Source organism: Talpa europaea, assembly GCF_964194135.1.
Source record: "Talpa europaea genome assembly, chromosome: X".
NCBI lineage: Eukaryota > Metazoa > Chordata > Mammalia > Eulipotyphla > Talpidae > Talpa > Talpa europaea.
In genome coordinates, this window is record NC_140081.1 from 93337843 (window position 1) to 93355294 (window position 17452).

Genomic DNA, 17452 nt, shown 5'->3' on the forward strand with positions numbered 1-17452 from the left:
GGGCCTAGAGGCGCTGGGAGTGGGGGAGGCAGGAGAGGTGCCTGGCCTGGCTCGGCTTCAGAAGTTCCCTTCCCAGAGGCGACAAGAGCAGTGTGAAGACCTGAGGGCAGACCGAGTGCTTAGTCCTGTCTGGCTCAGACTGAGGGACCCAATACGAAGGCATCTGGCGACAGAGGCAGGGGTGAGGAGACTATACCCAGACTATTCTCAGACAGCAGGGCAGATGAGAGCGAGCCCAATGGGTCACCAGCCAGCAGGAAGGTCTTTGGGCCTGTTGCCCAGGGGAGGTATGATTTGAGGCTAGTTTTGAAGTTCACGGCTAGTGTGTGACTAGGTCAACTCCATCTAAAGAGCCAAGCAGAAGACAGAGCAAGCTCCCATTTCCTCACCTGTAGAAGAAAGGCAGCTCTGAGGAGATGCCCCAAGCCCCTGTTGGACACTGTCCAAGTTGGCAGGTCAGCAGAGCTGGGCTCCTCGGGGCTCTGGACAGCAAGCCCATCTTCTCGCTCAACCATTGTTGTCTCTCAGAATATGACCCTGAGCCTCTGAGATGGCTGGATTCTGTTTAGATTATGTCAGGAGCTGCATTGGCTGGACCCCTGCCCCCACGAAGCAAACAGCGCTGCTGCCTTCCTGTTCTCTGCGCCACCTCCCCGGGGGGGCTCTACCTTCAGGGGAAGTGGTCTTTCCGGCCTTTGGAAGGTTGTCCAGCCACACCTAGTTCCCAGGAACACAGGCCTGCTTTACTTCTCCAGGCCTGCTGTGTGCCCAGCCCATCCTGGTGCCTCCCCACAGCTCTACACTCCCGGGACTGCCCAGCCCAGGAGGGACTGCCCTCGCATGGGACTCTGCGCCTGGCCAGGCAGGGGGGAGGGGAGCTAAACCCTGGTCCTGGATGCTGGGTGCGGTCACTGGGCCAGGGCAAATGCTAGGACAGGCAGAGGCAAGCAAGTGTCTGAGAATAGTCTGCAGGCAGGCCCAGGTACCTCCGTGGCATTCTGGGAAATGATCAGCCCTAAGAACCCCAGGGTAACTCGATGATAATAACCAAGGCAAGAGCAGATACTTACATGAACACTTCACATAGCTTCCCTTAAAACTTTCCCAGCAATTCTGTGAGGGGGCAGTGCCCTCTTCTCACTTTGCAAATGAAGAAAGCAAGAGACGAGAAGGTAAAATCTTTGCAGATGACACAGCCATGGGGCAGGCCTGTGAGTATTGCTGGATTTTCAGCCAGTTGTACAGTCTTCATCTAAAAGACCTCTCTTTAGTGGCCAAACCTGCCCTGGGGCCAAGGACCCAGTTCTAGAGAGAAGGGTGGGCAGGAACAAGGCAGCGCACTCTGAGGACCCCTCTGTGCCAGGTACTGGGCACGTGACCAGGTACCATCTCCTGCAGACCACGGCTTCAGTGCCAAGGGCACTGAGATAGCAGGCAGGACCACGTGCATGATGGGAATCAAGGCAGAGGCTGGCTGTCCAGACAGCCAGTGTTGAGGCAGGCACAGAGGCACCCTAGTTCTCCCAGGCAGGTAGCCCCAGAGCTAAGGTTTGCCTTGACCCCGTGCCGTGGCTGGTTGGTCTGGGGACTGGGCTGGATGTGAGTCGCTAGGTGGAAGGCCCACTGGGTGGGGGGCTAGCTGAGCAGGGCCTGCGAACCATTTTCCTTCTACTGCTCCTCAGCAGTGTTGACCCTGGCCGTGCTGGCACTGGTGACGAGGTGGAGCCAGGAGATCTGGGCCCCATATGTTAGCAAAAACTGTGATATCTGAGCATTCTTTTTGAAATAACTGAAATTCTTCATAGAAATTCCAGAAAGACCAGTGGACATCTGGAAAATATATGTGCATGGAAGTGGAGAGACGTGCTTAATCTTCTGGGGAAAATCTCTGTAATCAAGAAGTGTCTTTTTTTTGTTTCCCCAATTGTTTTCCCCAAAGTGGCATGTCAACCAAGTGAAAGACTTTGTAAAAGTTGCAGACCCCCCCCCCCAGGCCTTGTAGCATCTTATGAGGAGCCAGTGACCCCAGTAGTTCGCAGGACATGCTCCTACCCACCCCAGAGAAGAGGGGGCCTCTTCTCTGCCCCCCTGCAGAATCATCTGGAGCACATTCTTACTTGTCTGCTGAGCTCACGAGTCTCCCTGCAGGCCGGCTTCAGGTTGGTGTAGGACAGAGAGGTCAGAGCCCCTGGCCCCTGGCCAGCCCCCCAGTAAGACCCTGAGACCAGTAAAGTATAGTGGAGTAGAGCCCCGGGGGGGACATACAAATCCTGACTCTGTGACCTCAAAAGTTACTCAGTGGCTCTGGGAAACATCTGTCAAGCGGGGGTTCATATTCGCACCTGCCTCCCAGCGTGGTCGTGAGGGACCGGCCGGGGCCTGGCCCACCATCAGCAGGCAAAGGTCAGCCGGCTCTGTCCTCCCTCCTCTCCCCTCCCCTCATCTCCCTTTCCTCTGGCCTCCTCCTCCTCTGTCCTCTTTGTCCTCCCTCCCCATCGTCAAGGGCCTGGCCCAGCCTTACACCAAGGCTTTGACAGACTCTGGCTCTGGCTTGGCAGCCCAGTTGGAGCCCTAGGTCTGGGCCCGAACCCCTGCCTCCAAGCCCAAGCCCCCTAGGGTTGGGACTCCACTTGGCCCTTGCCTGCTCTTCTCAGGGCTCCCTGATGCCAACTCTTCTTTGTAACAGGGGCCCAGAGCAGGATCCTCACCTGGGTGTGGGGCCTGGGTGTCCTCCCTGCCACGCCCCCCAGTGGCCCCAGTGGCCCCACACAGGGCCACACTCACCCCCAGTGAACCGAGGGACCTTTCCCAGGCTCTGTGACACTGTATGGCTCATTTCTCCCTTCTGCAGACACTTGGTGGGCACCTACTTACTCTGTGCCCCTGGAGGTGCAGCCTGTGGCGCAGTGGGGGGGGGGGACTCTTGAAGAAGCCGGCAGGCAGTATGTCAGAGTGTGTGGGATCTGGACTCCCCAGTCTCAGAGACCCACCCTTGAACTCCGCTTGGCCACTCATGGCCTGAGACAAGCCACCTCGCTTCCCTGCACCTCAGTTTCCTTGTATGGAGAACGGGCGACGAAGCCCCACCTCACAGGCTGCCTTGCAAGCCCCTCGCCTGCTCTGTGCCCTCACACGATCGGTACCTTCTTTTCTAGTTCCTCTCAATGTGTTTTGTCTGCCTCCCGGCTATATTTTGAGCTCCAGGGTGCAGGTGTGTGCGTGTGATGGTGGTGGGGGGGGGGTGCATGGGTGGCCGTGTGTGCGCGTGTGGGTGTGTAACCACTTGTTTATGTTTCTATCTCTTGTCCTCCCAGGGTCTGGCCCAGGAGGCAGTCACTAAGTCGTTGCTGAAGAGTGAAAGCTGTGTTGTAATTCTTTTTCCAGGTCTGTCTTCCTCATTTAGTGCAGGCTTGTGGAGGGCAGCTGCTTATTTGCCTCAGAACCTGCAGAAGGAGCGGGGCTGTGGCTGGGAGCAGGGTCTCGGTGGCCGTTGTTAAATGAGTGACTGAACTGGTGGGTGAGCGAAGGAAGGGACAAATGCAGGAACAGAGGGAGGCTGGTGTCAGTTCTGTTCGGGCTCACGGTTATTTCTGAGGTCATTGTCAGCTGGAAATTAATTTGGACCCACGTAGGAACGTAGGGATCGCTCCATTTCCAGAGGCCTGATCCTCTTCCATCTTGTCCCAACGCTTCGCACTGTTGACCACTCTCCTTCACACTCTTTCCTTCTTAGCCTCTGTGAGGCCAGACTATTTTTGGTTTCCTTAGGCTTTCCCGACTGTCTCTCTTTCCTCTGTTGGGCTTGACTTTCTTTTTCCTCTTGCTTCCTCACCACCACCTCTGCCACCTGCGCCCCCAACACCTCAGTGATGTAAACATTCCCTGACGTTTAGACTCAGCCCTGTCTTCTCCTTTCCCGGTGAATTACCCTAATCCCAAGACTTTGCTTTCTAATTAAATTTTTTTCTATGACTTATTTATTGTTTTATTAAAGTAACATTGCATGATAACATTGCGTAAATTCCAGGTGTACATGGCTCACAATCATCACATGTCGGCCACGTTCCATTCACTGCTCAAGGTCCAGTGCTCTCCTTCATCATGCACTTGACTCCATTTTACTCAATGTACCACCCACCCCCGTGCTTTGCATCTGTAATCCGCTCCCAAATCTCACCCAGCTCAGACATTTTATCAGAGCTCCCAGCCTGACCCTCCCACTGCCTGCTGTGTATCCATCCCTTGCTAGTCCTTTGTCTTCTAGAACTTCACGTGCACAAACGATCAGACTCTTTCCCAAAATGGGCTTCTCTCCCCATCTTACCTCTTCTCATTAGCAGTAGTGGCTTTTCATTTTAACTCACAAGGAAACCCTGTATGTATACATATATATGCATATATGCCACCGTATGTATATATTTGTGTACATGTATTTACTAAGCCATTATCACATCAAACAAAATTAACAAAAATTCATTAATATCATTTAATACTCAATCCATGGCCAGTGTTCCCTGATTTTCTCAAAGGCATCATTTTATAATTGATTTGTTGGCATTAGAATCCAAACAAGGCACACGTGCTGCATTTAAATTTGTCTCAAGTCTTTCGCTGCTGGTGAGTTGTTGGAGCTACTGTGTCATATGCTGTGAAGAATGTGCCGTGTTCTCCCTTTATTTGTTTCCTCGTGTTGTCACAGAACTTGTTTCTCTGTCCCCTGGTAGTTACATCGAGAGACTCCTCTGATGGGATTCAGGTTGAAATCTGGGGTCAGAATACTTCACAGCCATTGCCGTGAACTTTATATCATGTCGCCTCACGAGAAAAATAGCATCTGGTAGCTCCATGATGAGTGACACTAAGATTGATCAGTAGTTTCAAATGGTATCACCTCAAGCCCTCCTTTAAAAAGGTCCCTAGCAACCCTTCACGTAATGCTTTTAATAACCATGGCTGTTGACAGCTAATATCCATTCTTTCATTAAGAGTTGCAAAATGGCCTTTTTTCTAATTCTGGCATTACTTCTACATTCATTCGTTGGGATTTTTCTATCAAGAATTTTATTCATCAACCATTTAGTTACCTTGAATAACAGTGTGTACAAAAAAGGCAGGATAAATGTTTGATACCTTCTCTTTAAAAACATCAATTTTCAAAATGAGTTGGTATCCTAGCAACTTCCAATGGTGACCAATCAAGTCTTTTAAGTATTGTTATGAACTCATGGATTTTTATATATTTAATGTGTTTTGATCCATTGTAGTCATTATTCATTTTGTTACTAAAACTGTCTCATCTTGGGCCAGCGGGGGTCCTTTCAAGTTAGCTTCTGTTTCCTTTTGTCCTGATGGATTTCTTGATTTTTGGCTTGCTGAGATGTTGCAGGCTCATCTTGCACTGTTCTAAACCCAGACCTGGAGTCAAGCATTCTCCAAGGAGCTCTAGTTCCTCTTGAAGGTATTAAAAGAGCACAGTGTGAAGGCTGTGTTTCCTCACTGCTACTCAGTTATTGGGTCCTTTCTTTTTAGTGAAAGAGCTAGAAAACACGTATTTTTTAAAAAAGAAAAATGATGAGCTCCTATTGATATTTCAACGTTGAATTTCACAGTGTAAGGCTTTTACTTAACATCTTTGATTTTGTAACTTCATCTCTTTCCTCCGACTCTGAAAATCTTGGTTCCTATAACATTAACATAATTACTTGCATGACCCTAAGTTAGATCTGTAACAGTCTCAAAGGAACAATTCCAGGGTGAGTAGAAAGACTGCTGAATGCAGTCGTAAGATTTGTCTGCTCCCTTTTGCCCTTAGAATGAGTCTTACTAGGGAGGTAGTTGAAGTATTGTGTTTAAAGTCACTTGAAGAAATTTCTCTCTGTGTATGGTTATGTTACCAACCTGATGCACAATTTGATTAATTTGCTTCATTTTTTTTTCAGTTTAGGGATTGAATTTCTTTCCCATTTTAAAATTTAATTTTACTTTTTTTATTTATATAAAGCACTTACATGGTTCCGAGTCAAAATCCTATGAACAAAAGATACTCTAAAAGCCTTGCTTCCATTCTGCTCACCCTGCCCCCATCTTGAGAGCCTCCCTTTATGGTAATCATGGTTATTGGGCTTGGGTGTATCTGTCCATTGCGTGTTTGAATATTAAACAAATGGAAAAAGAGTTGTACTCCACGTGGCTATCTTACACAAATGTAGCATGTGCTTTAAACGCTGCTCTGCTGCCTTTGTTCACTTAGTATGTCCACATCAACGTATGGAGATCTCCCTTGCTTCTCTGTGATAGCTCCACAATATGCCATCTCGAAGAGGAACTGTAGTTTGGTCCATCTGCCAGGCAATATCTGTTCGTAGATATTTTGGTTGGTTCTGTCTTTTGCTACCAAAAAGGACTGCCTCAGGGCCCGCCTTGCTCCGCGACCTGGCGGAGCTCACCTCCCCTTCGGTCTGCTATTGTCTGTGTAACCACTCCTGAACCCTGCAGAGTCCCCCTGGTACTCTTTGCTCCCGTCTGTCTAGGCTGCTTTCCCCCAATTTCAGACACTCGTCGTCTTTGTCCGGTTTGTAGCGCTAACGGTGGGATCGTATTTTCCAACCCAACCCAGGTTGTGTTGCACACCACGGCCACATTCGTCTCCCCAAAAATTAGTCCATCATGATCTCTTCTCATCCTTCCCCCAAATATTTAATACCAGCACAAGAGCCAGATTGCGCAGTTCGGCCTTCGGGGCCTCCATGAACTGACCCTAGTCTCCTTCCCGATGTGCCCTCCCTCTGCTTTGTTCCAAAGGCGCCGCTGCGCGAGCCGGGCGCCGGGGGCTGCTGCAACTTTCTATTAGATTATTTGACCAGCACATAAGATGAAAAGCCCACAGAGTCTAAACTGCCTGAAGATTCCTTTCAGAAGGCTGACGGGCTTGATCGTCTCAGCAGAGTCTCTTGGCCTGTTCGTCCGGTCACATCGAAGTGGGTCTCTGCGTCTTTGGCTCGGCACCAGATGAAGACAGGAGTGTGGTTAGGAGCTATGTTGGGAAATAGCCTCCACTCGAAACACCGGAGTCCCAGTGAGGCGCTGCTTCTGTGAGAGGCGCCTCGCCCTCCTTCTGTTCGCTCCAGGGCGCCGTTTCAGTGGCTGTCTTTTGTCTGCCTCAACTCTCTCTCCTCTTTGTCTCTCTCTCCGTCTCTGTCTCTCTCCACCTCCCTTTCTGTTCTCTCCTCGCTGTATGTTGAGTGCCTATGTTTGAATTTGTCTATGGTTTGAGTCCACGCTATCTCCATAGGATCAATTCTAAGCAGTGGGATGTATATGCATCTTTATATCTTATGTGTTTATTATATAGTTGTATCTTTTTATTGTGAAAAAGGTCCATCATATGCAAAACAAGATATAGTTATAGGACAGGAACCCCATCCTCATCCCCCATTCTCCTCACCCACTCTCGTTTCACCCACACCACACCTCCGTTCCCTCTTTCTGGAAGCAAATTGAAACATCATGACATTTCACCTGTGAACAGTTCAGTATGTATTTCTAAAAAGTTAGACACTTATTAAAATCAAATCCACAATAAAATTATCACACCTCAAAACAAGCAAAACCTCATTAGAAGAAACAAGTATCTACTCAGTGTTCCAGTTTCCAATTAACTGATCATTGGGATAAATGGATTTTTGCTTGTTTGAGTGAAGCTCTAAGTGGGACTAGATACTGTAATTGGTTGATACAGACTTTCAGTCTCCCTCAGTCTCCAGGTTCCCCCTTGATCTTTTCTTCTTACAATTTATTTTTTGAAGAAAATGGATTGTTTTCACTGGAGTATTTCCCACATTCTGGATTTTGCTGATTGCACTCCCATTGTTCTGTTTAATTCTGGTCTACCCTCTACCTAGCCCCAGACTTCTGTGTTTTCCCTAAATTGGTAGTTCATCTAGAGGCCTAATCAGACTCAGGTTTCAGTTCTTGCTTTTTGTTTTGCTTTTGGTGAGGCCACCTCGTACATGGCCTTGCGTTCTCTTTGAGAGACATGTGCTGTCTGCTTGTGTCTGTTTCGTGTGAGCAGCCACTGATGAGCAAGTCTGGAGTCACTCATTCACTAAAGGGTCACAACTGGTGATGTTCGTATTGCATTATCCCTTCTTTATGTCTTACCTGGAATATTTATGTACATCTATTACTTTGTTTAAGAAGGCAGTATAAATGCCTGATTCAAAAATAATGCACTGGTTTGCTAGCATCCATTAATAAAATCAACATGTGATGAGTTTTTAAAATATAATTACAAACTCATGGATTTAAACATATTGGACGTGTTTAACCCACTGTTCTCATTCATACTGAGGCTTTTGTGGGCCATTGAGACCCTCTTTGAGTTGGCTCCTGAGTCCTTCTCACGTGGCGCTAGTAGTCTTTGCAAACGTCCTTCCTAGGGATAAGGTAATACAAGGTCATCATGTCTGTTTGCCACCCTAGACTGGAAAAGCTGGATTTTTCGAGATCAACAGAGTGCAGTAAAAAGACCACAGTCTTGGAATCAGAGAGACCAGGCTTGATCTTGGCCTTACCTTATAGGTCATGAACAGTCTACTTGGTATCTACCCACTTCAAGTTTCTTCACTTTTAAAATCAGCGGATAACACCTATCTACAGTGACTCTCGGGAGAATTGCAGTTCTTTATGTGCAATTCAGCATGAAGCTAGCGTAGAGCTGGGAACGTAATAGCTGCTCAGAAATTCAAGGTCCTTCTCCATTTCTTGTTACCTTCTTACTCAGGTGACAGTGTGGCATCTTCTGTGCTTGCTTGGGCTTCTGCGTTTACAGCATGGAGTGTTCTTTTTCATCTTACTAGACACTCAATGCACACTTTACAAATTGGCATTGCAGATGACGCCATCAAATGAGGATGTGATCACGTTAGGCTCTGCAGAAGGAGGTATTGTCTCTGTGCAGTTGGTTTTTTTAAAAACCTTGTTCTTTTCTTTTTCAGAGTACCCATTCACCAACAATAGTCAATCGATCCCTTCTCACCATCTCTGCCACACTCCCCAGCACGGAGACGTGACAGTGATGCCAGCTTCCAGTTGTGTTACAGAAAGAAGAGAAATGTGGATAATTCAAACGGATAATCCATAGTGGTGAGTCATCCCAAAGTTACTCGTTTCATTTTGAATGATATGCTTTGCTATAGGTCCAGGAGATTTCCCTTCTTAACCCAGCCTTAGTTACACTATGAAATAGCTTTTCACACCTTCAGGTCACAGAGGCTGAAGGTAATAAATCCAAACTGTACTGAACAAGTCACAGCCTTTGGGCTGAGATATTTACCCTCAATACTCTGCCCTGACACTCCAGTGTCGCTCTGGCGCTGTCCTCAACTTAGGATCAGAATTTGGAAATTATCAGGCAGCCTCCATGTTCCCACTCTGACAGCTGGGGGAGCAGCAGCTCTGCAAAGAGCTGGTCCTCTTGTCAATGAACTAAAAGACCCTGCATGAAGGTGAGGAAGAGTCACCTCAATTAATCAGTGTCCTGCAGTGGCCCTCAGTTTAGCCTCTGTTCTAGGGTGAACTGGGAATCTGAGAAATCCCTCTGGAGAACTCTTGGCTGTGGCTGCTTCTCCCAAAGTAGCCCGTGAGTAGTCAGAGCTCCATGTCATTCTGCTGACATCCTCGCCCGTGCTCATGCCGACACACCGTCTACTTCATCTTGTCTGAGTCCCGGTACTTTGGGAGTTTGGAGGAGTTGAAGCATTTCTTCCAAATTTAGATGTCAGTATCTAAAATAAAATTTTATTGGAACACTTCTATGCTTCATTCAAATACCGTCTGAGGTTGCTCTTGCACTAAAACAGCAGAGTAGAGTATTTGGAATAGCAACTATGAGCCTTAAAATATTTACTTAACTATTTGCTCCTTGAAGAAAAAGTTTACCCAGGAGGTGCTGACTTTTCACCACCTGCCATAGGGCACGGCCTCCCAGCTGCTCGTACTACAGCGGGTTACAGGCCACTTACTGACGTGTCCAGAAAGCCCAGTTGTCTTTCCGTGCAAGGAGCTCTGGGGCTACATCTTGGGCTGGCTACTCAGGATGCCTTTTCCTATAAGCCCCAGGAGTAGGCTCCTCACAAGCATAAGGACTTGCTCCGTGCCAGAGCTTTTCGGGACTTCTCCCAGCATCCTGTCATGGAACCCTCATGTCGATTGTGGCATAGTGGGTATTAGAGACACATCTGATAGACAATAAGTGGAACGTTCAGAGAGACTCAATGATATGCCACAGGTGCTTATCTTACCCTGCTTTGCCCCGGCTATTCTTGCCCCCCAGTTTGCCATCCTGGCTGACACTGCCTTCATTTTTAGGGATTTCACTGCCCATCAGCCCCTGAATAGATGGGTGGAGGTGGCCCACATTCTTGAAGCCTTACACAGACGTCTTCTCCCCTTCACTCCCTTTCCCAGCTCCACTGGCTGGATCTGAAGTCTCCTCGTTTTGAAGGTAAAATTCTAGACCTATCATCAATAAGAACAAATGTATTTGGGGCCCAATCAACAAAGCGAACCATTGGAAGTGGGCCTGTCCTAGGAGATCTGGCATTCTTGATAACATAGTTTTGATGCTGCCTTCATGTCACTTATTCCAGAGACCTCCCAGGGATAGCAAGGTGGCCCCCAAGACTCAGAGGTACAGTGTGGTGGGGCTGCTAGCTGAGCCCTGGACAAACTGCACCTGGAGTCCACATTGTTCTAACCAGCTGAGCCACCTATTACATGATCATGATAGAACAAAAAGATGTGTCTTCATGGAAGGTTGTGGTCAAACAGAGAAGGAAACAACATTTACATATGAACTGTTTAATCTGAGAAACAACAAGCTAATCAGACTCGTGGAAGCAGTCTGCCATTTCAATTAACTGTTAGGAGGAGAATTACTTAAGTACATGCTCAATATATTTAGTATTTTTCTTGTTTATTTTACTTTGCGGTTAAGGATTACAAATAATGAGAAAAAATGAGAAGGAAAAATGCTACTGAGGTTTTATGTTGTCTCAGAAGAGTATTTTTTTTTATCAAAGGACATCTTTAAAATAGATAATAACCGTTATTAAATACAACATTTTTTGCAAGAATCCAGTTAGTAAACATTTTCCTTGGATATAATATTTATCATTGTATTTAAAAAGTACTCCTTCTCTTGCTTTCAGACTGCTTGCTCATGGCTGGTTTCCGTTGGAACAAGTAGAGATGTACTAGAACATGTTCTCCTAATAGCGTTACTCTTTTTATTCCTTCATATTTTTCTAACCACTTTAGATTATAATGCTTTGGTCCTCTGTGTGCATGGTTTAGCATAAGGACCAGATATTTTGGAATTATATTTAATTCATTGTCTTTGAAACCTGGAAGTTCCACAGATCTGGGTGTTTCTATTCCAAGCCCCCCACCTTGCCAGAAGCCCTATGAAATGTCAAAGGGGTGTCTGTTCATCTTTCCGTATATATAGTCTTTGACATTTTTTATACTACTTGATCATTCTCTGCTTGAGCCAACGTAACACCTTATCCGTCAGGAGAAAAAAGTATAGTTTCCTTAAAGTATATATATATATATTTATATTATTAAGCATTTTGTTTTTGTAAGAAATATAAAAAATAATATAATGTGGAACTTCACTTTCTAGCTGTGATGGAATAACAGGGACTGCTTACTTCCCGTCTTAAACAACTAGAAAACCAGATAAACTATGAAGGAATGGCTTTCAGACATTGGACAGGCAGTACGGAAGTGGAAAATGTTGATTCCTGACAGAGGGAAAACAAGTAAGGTGAGCCTTGCTATTGTCATAGCTTATTTCCTGGAGTCATTATGTGGGCTGAAGTGAGGAAGGGGAACTCAAAACAATCCTAGAGATCTTGCTCAATAGGAGAGACAAAATAAGTTCATGTAAACCAAGAAGGTTGGAAATTGCAAGGAACAATACTGGAGAGAGATAGGATATGCAGAGTGAGAGAAAGAGAGAGAGAGAGCTTCAGAGACATTCAGAGGGTCCCCTTGAGTCTTTGACTGAATTCTGCATAAACATGAGGAAAAAAACTATCCATGATTAGTAAAAGAACCACCAGAAAGAAGTAGACTGAACAGTTATCACAGCTTGCACAGGAATGGCACTAATTCATGTTTTCTCCAACCAGTGGGGAAAGACTTCTAATACCTAGGAAATCAAATAGAGTACTCAAAAAGACATTTTCTTAGTGGTAGGCTTAAATTATCCCTACACTAAAGCCTGCTCTAAACCTGACCTAACAAAGCTTACAAGCAAGACTTGAAAGAATCGAATGAATTCCAAATAACTGCAGACTTCCATAACAAAATCCAAAAAGAGTTAAAAGAATACAACAAAATCGTGGTCTTTGTGAGCTTCCACCATGGCGTACTGCGGCCAGGGTCAGAAAGTGCAGAAGGTGATGGTGCAGCCCATCGACCTCATCTTCAGATACTTGCAAAATCGATCTCGGATTCAGGTGTGGCTTTATGAGCAAGTGAATATGTGGATAGAGGGCTGTATCGTTGGTTTTGATGAGTATATGTACCTCGCATATGTACCTCGAAGAGATTCATTCTAAAACAAAGTCAAGAAAACAACTGGGTCGGATCATGCTGAAAGGCAAAAACATTTCTCTGCTCCAAAGTGTCTCCAACTAGAAATGATCAATCAAGTGAAGAATGGTTAAGAAGATAATGCAGTTAGCTTTTTTTAACCTGGTCTTTGTTAGGAGGATAGTTCTGAAACATTTGTTCCTATTGTTTTGATTACCCTTATGTTATTACCAGATGGCAATAAATTCTGTGGAATTGTTTTTATTTAAAAATTTTTTAAAAAGAATACAACAAAATCCAGCACCCAACTAAAATACTAGTGTTCAGTTTCCAATCAAATAGTATTGACCATACAAAAAAATAAAGCATGAAAATATGATTCAGAACAAGGGAAATACCAATCAATAGAAATAGACTCTTAGAAATGATAGAATTAACAGCCAAGAGTATTGACACAGCTATCAAAAATACAGTATGAGTACAGAGAGAAAAAACTGGGGAAAAAATAAATATGACATCAGTGACCTGTGGATAACATAAGTGATTGAACATATGCACAACTGGACTGAGCAGAGAAATATTTGAAAAAAAAAAAAAACAAAGGTTGAAAAATTTTTAAGCTTTATGAAGAAGTATCCAGGCAGGGGTTCCTTGCATAAAGGGGGAGATTAAGCTAAATCCAAGGTGGAATGACTTCTCAAGGTCTAAGAAAAGATTTTAAAGAAATTAGAAAGTGTTTTGAAATAAATGAAAATGTAAACACAACATTGCAAAATTTGTGGGTTGCAACTGAAACCGTATTGAGTGCTTAATTTAGTGAAGAAGAAAGGAGTAAAGAGAATCCACTCCAAGCAATTGTTTAAGCAGTTGTCTACTAAGCATTGTTAGGTTGGTCTCCAAAGTGCTAATGCCTGTTTATGCTTCCAGAAAGGTATGTGTTCAAATCATCAACCCATTCCTGATATTGTTAGTTTAATATTTTGCCAAAAAGACGGGTGTGAAATGTATCATCTTGCTTTAGCTAGTATTTCCCTGCTTATTGGGGAGGTGACTCACTTTTCATGTATTTAAAGGTGTTTTCAGTTGCACCCTCTGTGCAAAGGCTATTCATGTTTTTCCCCCATTTTAATTGGACTGTTTGTCTTTTGCTTTTTGATCTGGGGAATTTTTAAGATATTATAAATGCAAATATTTGCCTTTATACGGTTGAATATATCATCTCCCAGTCTGTAGCTATCTTTGAATTTCATGTTGTCTGTTTCATCTGAATGTTTTAATTAAAAAAGGTCCAATTTATTAATATTTTTAATTATGGCTTCTATTTTTTCTTTAGGAATCCCACTTTATCAAAACATAGTCTCCTATATTTTCTTTTAATTATTTTTTTAATTGGGAGGGAGTATGAGGAGTTCTCATGGGATGCTGGTAATGTTCTATTTCTAGACCTGAGTTTTTATTACACATTTCCCTTAAGAAAAACCACTGACCTAAACATGTTTGCTTTTTTCCTTTAATTTTTTTACTGTTTTACATATTGCTTTGTAATTCATCTGGAACTTATTTTGCATAGGGATTTGCGTTTATTAAATAGTCTATCCTTTCCCTGCTTCTCTGCTATCCTGCCATTGTCATATCTCAAGATTCCTGACATTTGTGGGTCATTTTCTGAGCTTTCTATTTTGTTTTCACTGCTCTGCTTTCTTTTTGTTCCTATGCTAATAACACGTGGTTTTATTACTGTAAGCTTGTAATAAATAACGCTGCATAGTAGCATAACTGCTGCTCATAGCTTCATTCTTTTTCATGATTTGCTTTAATTATCCCTAGGCCCTTGTTCTTCCATATAAATTTCATGGCCAGCTTGTCAAGTTTGATTTTCAAAATCTTTTAGAATGGTGGGTACTGGAAGGGAAGGAGAGGGCAAGAGAGGGTAGAGGGGACCAACTGTTTGGTTGTAGATGCTGAATACACGTTTGGCGGAGGGTGTGTTGTGCTACGTGCAGTTGGTGAGGGGAGAAATTTTACATGTATACAGTGTTGTAAACTACTGTTTCACCTCTGTAAAAAAAATCTGTTAGGATTTTTGTTGGCATTGAGATGAATGTATGCATTAATTTGAAAATAATTGGCATTGTTGTGAAGCCAAGACTTCACACTCATGAAAAGAATTGTTTTTTTGAGGAATCTTTGGAACTACCTAAAGTGGGCCCACCTCTAGAGCTGTAGCTCTACAGAGGTAGGAGCTAATGATACTCACACTGAAATACATTGAACTGTGTGGAGGATTTAGTCTACGTGGATGTTCCCTAATTGTCGATTGTGCGTGTAAGATTAACCCAGTGGTGTCTGCCCACTGCGTGCTTTTGTGTTTTAATTGTCATATCTGTTTGTTTGCTCCATGTTTCAGGCTCTTGAGGACTTAGTACAAAAATCTAGGCTGGGGAAGAACAATAAGAGCCTAAAGAGTTCCACTTCTTGGTATATATCCACACCTACCTAGAGTGGAAAAGTCACAGGGATTAATGCTATTGCTCTAGATTGAAAGGGAACATTTTAAAGTGCTTTGACAACTGCAGAATAGCAATTATCCTGTGAGTCTTGAACTTGTTTTGCTTTTTCCATTTTCATGTGGTTCTGGGGCTGTTGCTTAGACAACATACAAACTATCACAGAGGACCACGACTCTAGGGTGTCTGTGTAAGGATTCACCTTCTGGGGTTCAGAGTATTTATGCCTCACCTGGTGCTGGCAGAAGCCCCCTCACTACTCCCCTTTACTCCAGGGTGTCCCCGGCACTGCCCCTGGTGTGAAGGACATTGTTCTGTAAGGATATCTGGAAGTATGTAGGTATGAAGCCAGATGGTCAGTGTTCACCTGTGCTGATATGGACATTTAGACAGGGCTTGGGTCTAATGTGCATTTGCCTCTGTTGGTTGTGGAACAGAAACCTTCCAGTCTTGCACTGCTTTTTTCCATACCTGGACACTTAGGGCGGCTATTTTATGACTTTAATTTATAGACTGTTTTTTTTTTAAAGACTTATTTATTTATACAAGCACTGGGGTACAGGCCAGAGGTGCTGGAAGGTAAGAGAATTCACCAGAGACAGAGCAGGGAGCAGAGCAAGCAGATGGACCGAAAACACTGCTGAGGGAAGCAGCGGGCGAGACAGGAGAGGCCTGCCGCGCCATGTGGGTATCTCCCTGGCCGGGAATCGATTCGGCACTGCAGAGGCTGCGGACAGCTTCACAGCGTTGTGCTCAACCCGCTGCGCCACAGGGAGGCCCTATAGACTTTGTTTTTTATAACAATTTTAGGTTTACAGAAAAATTGAGCAGAAAGTATGGAGAGTTCCCATGTACTCCCTCAGTTTATCCTACTATTAGCATGTTATATTGGTGTGTGTGCTGGTTACAATTGATAAACTGATATTGATGCATTTGCATCCACCACTACAGAATCATACAAAGTAGCCTCGCTACCCTAAATGTCCCCTGTACACCACCCCTGCATTACTCCATTTTCCTCAAATTCCTGGTAACCACTGATCTTTTTTGTTGTTGTTGTTCTTCATAGTTCTGCCTTTTCCAGAATATCATATACATTCAACTAAGCAACAGGTAGCCTTTTCAAACTGACTTCTTAGCAATCACTCAGCAACACGCACTTGAGGTTCCTCCACGTCTTTTCGTGTCGTGATGGCTCATTTCTTTTTAGCTGAATACTTTTCCATGCCATGTAGGCCTATTCTTAATCTGACGCTCTTTGATGAACCATTTCACTGTGACAGACGACCCCTGATTTTAAATCTCAAAGCCTTCCATGCCCAACCATCGCCAGGGACCTATTTGAATACCCAGTCCATTTAGACTCGTGTCCTGGTCATTGAAAACATCAATTAAGCAGATTAATGTTTTGACTTGACCAGACAACTCTATTAACATGGTCAAACTGGTTAGATGATGGGCCTGGCTGTGTGGCCCAGTGAAAGGGATCTGGGCCCAGGTTGTACTCACAGCCTCCCACCAGCTGTGAAGCTCCCCCTCTCCCAGACCTCAGTGTTTCATGGCCTCACCTTCTCTACTGAGCACAAATTCCTGAGGAGCTATAAGTCTTCCCTTATCGATCGGCCCCCTACTCGATGGCACGCCATGCACTACGTGTCCTAGGGCCACAGGACCTAGGATTCTGAGACACATCCTTTGTCCCATGGACATCTTGTGGAGACTTCTTGCCAGGGGACAGGCCCTTGCTGCCTTGAAGGCTTCGCAGAACATCCACAGAGTGGAGCTTGTCGTCCATGCTCGTCCTGGCGCCTGTTAGAGATGGGCGGAGGGAGACACGCTGAGGCAGACTTTTTGCTTGGCCCCGAAAAAACCTTTCCTTCCTGTATTATTAGGCCAAAGGAGATGCAAAGCCGTGGACAATTAATGCTGCTAGATGGAGCTGCTTCACTTTAGCTGAGCTCCCTCAGCTTGACTGCATGAAGCTCCTCTTCACCATCATGGACTGACTTCCAGGGGTGATTCTGAAGTGTGGGGTATAAATATTGACCACTTTTTGCAATGAAGTCTCCCTGCTTCTCATTCCCTGTGTCTTTTGTGCAGCTGAAGATCTTTCTACAGTGTTAAAACAGAAACTTAACATTCGTTCTGCAAATTAATGTGCTCCAGAGACTAGACGCTGCACTCCGTGGCGCTCTTTGGGTTGAGTTTGGCACTGGGTTCCGTGGAGAAAACGGAAGTGGCTCTGACTCTGGGGAGCACACAGGCAGGGCTGGGCAGTTGTCGTTGTTGGCCAGGAGGGCTGCCATATCCCCAGCTGCCCAGTTAGAAACCCCTCGCCCTCC

At 45.0% G+C, this 17452-nt stretch overlaps 1 pseudogene across 1 annotated transcript; it reads left to right on the forward strand.

Moving 5' to 3' along the window:
• Positions 1-12431: 12431 nt before the first annotated feature.
• Positions 12432-12708, forward strand: LOC311187412 (small nuclear ribonucleoprotein E-like; annotated as a pseudogene). Its single transcript has one exon. The product of its transcript is annotated as a small nuclear ribonucleoprotein E-like (transcript).
• Positions 12709-17452: the final 4744 nt, after the last annotated feature.